This window comes from Silurus aristotelis, assembly GCF_946808225.1.
Source record: "Silurus aristotelis genome assembly, chromosome: 22".
NCBI classification, from domain to species: Eukaryota; Metazoa; Chordata; class Actinopteri; order Siluriformes; family Siluridae; genus Silurus; species Silurus aristotelis.
This window is the reverse complement of record NC_139595.1, coordinates 7,744,725-7,749,077: the sequence shown is the minus strand read 5'-3', so window position 1 is coordinate 7,749,077 and position 4,353 is coordinate 7,744,725. Positions and strand designations below refer to the sequence as shown.

Here is a 4,353-nt window from a genome sequence, read left to right as displayed (position 1 = left end):
GTGGTGCTAAAAAAAAATTTTATGTCAATATTTTAACAAAATTTCTATCTCAAAAGATTCTCATGAGACCAGGTTTAGAATACACAGCAATTAGCTTCATGTTGAATTTGGAGAATTGGATAACACCAATGAGCCATTACATTTAAACTGCCAACTATTGTGTAGTTCACACTTGTGTCACCAAAACAACTCTGACCCCCATCGAAACATGGACCCCACAAGACCTCTGAATGTGGTTTCTGGCACCAAAATCTTGTCAGCAGATCTTTTATGTTCTGTAAGCTGTGACTATAGTGTCCTTTATGGATCTTTTTTTTTTGCCCACAGATATGATCTGGGGAAGTTGGAGGTCAAATCAACTCTTTAAACACTTTGTCATGTCCTTCAAATTATTCATGAATCAATTTTGCAGTCTAACAGGGAACCTCATCCTATTAACAGAGGCCACTGCCATTGAGAAATACCATGTCATGATAGATGGCACGTCACCTTGTTGTCCTTCCTTGGGCAAATTTTGGTATAATCCACTGCATAGTTGGAACAACCCACAAGACCTACTCGTTTTTTCCCCCTGATGCTTTGACTCATTTGTTTAGCTGTCACATTTGGCTTCTCAGATCTTTACCCTTGCACATTTTCCCTGATTCCAACACATCAACTTTGAAAACAGACTGTTCATTGCTTCTCAATATTTCCCATTATTTGGTACATGCCATTAGGACAAGATAATCAATGTTTTTCACTTCTTACATAGGTTTTAATCATAATGCTGGTCAGAATATAATTTGATAAAGGACCAAGGCTTTTAAATCCCCTGAACCTTTCACCAAGCAGCGTATAGGCGTTCCAGATGTTTTGAACTCCTTGATCAGGTCTACATTTATTAATGCATGGTATGAATTGGATTTTGACGTTGAAAATGGAAATAGGCACAAGTGATTAAAGCTGAGCATTTTGTTGTGTGTGTGTGAACTAGCTTCTAGGTTTTACCCTGAATACGTTCAAGTGTGTGTGTGTGTGTGTGTGGGTGTGTGTATGAGAGAGAGAGAGAGAGATAGAGAGAGAGAGAGAGAGAGAGAGAGAGAGAGTGCGTGTGTGGGTTAGTGAAAGAAAGCCAGAGCAAGAAAGCTTCATTCTGGTCGTTCCAGCTAGACCAAGGCAACAAACCACAGCGTTCCTGCGTCTCTGTGTGTGTGTGCATATGTGTGTTGGGGTGCCTGGTGGACACGAACTCTTCCTCCTGATGCACGGGCTGTACAGTGGCGTGTTTATCAAGGCGAAAATACGCACGCACTCGGAAATGCGCTTGAGGCGAGCCGCGAGCGGACTGACGCGCTGATCTGGAGAGGAGCCAAAGCACACGCCGCATCGATCCCGTGTCCGTGACGCCCCGCTGTTCCCAACCGGCTCGTGCGGATGCACAAGCAAAAACCCCTCTGTATCAAGACTGAACGAAAGAGGGATCAGGTGTGTGTGTGTGTGTGAGTGTGTGAGTGCTTCCTTTGTTTTGTTGTTTCTCTCGTTGTGATTCAATGCCGTGTACAATGCCAACGGCGTGCGTCGGAACAGATTTTGCGCAATTGCGCCGCGGCTCCACAACGCCGTGGTTCTGAAGGCTGCTCCGGTTCTCCGCCACACCTACCGTTCTACCGTCTTCTCCTCCGATCTGTCTCTTTCACAGCACGTGCACCGCGCAGGGACGCTTCTTGAGCATCACAAATGGTGCAAAAGGAAGGATAAAAAGAAAGCAACAAAAAAAGAAGGAAAGGGCAAGGTGTGTGCATTGTGGTGTGCAGGACGACAACGAGACGGATGTCGCCGCAGAGGCTTGTGTGATCTAAAGACGACGCAGGTGTCAAAAAAAGGGGAGAAAACCGGACATTGCAAAGCCATTCAGCCCGGAGACGCACCAGCGTTGTTCGCACGCGCGCGTTAGAGCCTCGGGTTTTTTTTTCCCTCTCTCATCACTATCCGCATCCTGTACCACGAGACCTGGTTATCAGCGACGTAGAAGTTAGCAGGTGAGGAAACGAGAGCTGTGCACGCGTTGCAAAAAAAGAAAGAAAGAAAAAAAGAGAGAAAATAAATGTTTTTGATGCATGTTTATGACCATCTGCAAAATGGACGTGTAATGGTGTGTAATTCTGAGTGTCCTCTTCTATGCATGACTAATGTTTGAGATCTTGAGTTCAATCTGTCCTGCAGTGGACTGAGGAGCAAGTGCACAGTGATACACTTCACCTCTCCCTTTATTCCTTTATGCCTATTTATTTTCCAGTTTCTAATTGGATGTGATAATTTAAGCTTCAGACAATTCCTCATGCACTGGAATGTTACCATAGCTGGAATAACAGGATGCACATGGGCCCCTGTGATGATTTGTGCGTTGGATCAAGCTTTCATTTTGAACCTTTTTTTCTTCATCCCCTCTGCATTTTGAACCACTGAAAAGTGGAAGATTTATTATGTCTCTTTTTTTTAAGCTGAAAATCACAGATCACTTTTAGAGCAGGAACTAGGAATCAGTTAATAAAAGGTATAAAGTGCAATCAAATCTCCACATTTACACCCTGTACTGCAGCAGACAGCACTTTGTATACATTGAGGGCATTTACGTTTGAGACTGGCACATTATCTGCTTCAACCTTACCCAAGGTGTTGTGGCAACCCGAGCAGGCCTGTAATGTTGCGCTTTATGCTGACGCCCTATCTTCAATTCTCTTTTCATCAACACTCAGACTCTTTGTTCTCTCTCTCCCTCTTCCTCTCTCTCTGGCTCACTATCACTCCTTCCTTGGCTTGAAGGATTCATGGGGATAAAGCTGTAAGTCAGCAAAGTTAGAAAAAAAAAGAGTCCACAGTGTTTCATTAAACAGCTAAGGACTAAACGAGAGAAATAAGTATAGATGGAAAATCCTTTTCCTCAGCAGAAAGCCACTGATCTAGTGTAAAGTATGGAGGAAAAAAAACATCCTTACTCATTGATGCTGTCCATCAGGCCTGTTAGTCTGGAACTGAAGCTATGCTTAACGCTGTCACCTTATAGCCTATAGCAGCCTTCTGACATTCAGACCCTTTACATTCTGCCTTGCAACAGCACATATTCATCGCTGGAATCTCAGACGAGCCTGGCAGTTTATTGCTTATTTCATACAGGTACAGATTTTGTGATAGGAACTGATATCTGTTTTTGGTGTCATTTTGACACTGTCGTAAATGGTAATTGCACCATTAAAAAAAAAAAGGCTTTTCACTCTCAACCAAATAGAAGTGAGCAGGCTTCCTGATTGAATAGAGTTTGGAGTGCTGTGAGGTAGAGCGGGTGAATCCTATGTTTAATAATGGATCAGAGAGAAAAGCTGTTAAGATGACTGCTTAAAGGTTAGTTTTAAATATCACATCATTGGGAAGTAACACACCTCATCATTAAGGCTCTGAATGGAACTGTTATTATTGCAGAGGAGTTCAGTGGAGAAGCTGTGAGTCTTATTTTGAAGGTTGCGACGAACTGATTTTTAATGCAGACCATATTGTTGGTTGTGTAACAGGTTAAATGCTAAGTAAGAATGCTGTCTTTTACTTTAAATTCATAAATTCCCAGCTATTCATGATTTATTTATTTTGGAGATCATTATTTCACACACATTTAAACACACATTTTGTGATAACTAAAAGTATTCATTTAAAAAGCATAAACAGTGTTCAGTGATTCATCCATTTTGTCAGTCATTGAAATATTTTATTAAATTCTTTAAAATCACGTCCCAAGGTTATTAAAATGTATTCTATTTTTTATTATTAAATAGTTATACAGGTTTTGTCTAACTCTTATTAATATCTGAAAACCAGCAGTCTATAAATTATATCTAGTGGAAAGTTCTGGAACAGCAAGCCATATGGCAATAATTAGCACGAAATATAAAATAGAATTGTACATATCTAAAAAAAAATTGTGTTTAAATATTGAATTATATCAGTAGTTTCAGAATAATTAATCTGTGATGAATTTATTTTCCTGCTTAAAAAGTCTTCAACTTGAAATCTTTTATAGGAATCCCTACTCAAACAGGTCTGAGAAGTTTAAGCAGTTACCATAATCCTGAGCTTTTCATTTTCAAACATAAAAACAGTCTCTCTAATGAAGTAATTCAATATGTTTACAAAAGAAAGTACTAAAACTACCAAGGAGCATCATGTTTACTCTTAAACAGAACCTATAGATAAACTTCTAGCTAATGCTAACTATGAACAGCCCACAAATATGCCTTATTGTATAGTTAGCTAAACACAATTAAGACGTAGGCATAAACTTTATTCAGATTAATTTATTTAATGGCAGGAAATTTGTCAAAG

General features: G+C 40.2%; 1 protein-coding gene across 1 annotated transcript in view; it reads left to right on the top strand.

Moving 5' to 3' along the window:
• Nucleotides 1-1,087: 1,087 nt before the first annotated feature.
• The window catches only part of sema6ba (sema domain, transmembrane domain (TM), and cytoplasmic domain, (semaphorin) 6Ba), a 150,772-nt gene continuing 147,506 nt past the window's right edge, over nucleotides 1,088-4,353 (top strand). The window contains exon 1 of the mRNA XM_083525650.1: nucleotides 1,088-2,021. The gene's annotated coding sequence lies outside the window, so the exon portion shown is untranslated. The remainder of the gene's footprint in view (nucleotides 2,022-4,353) is intronic.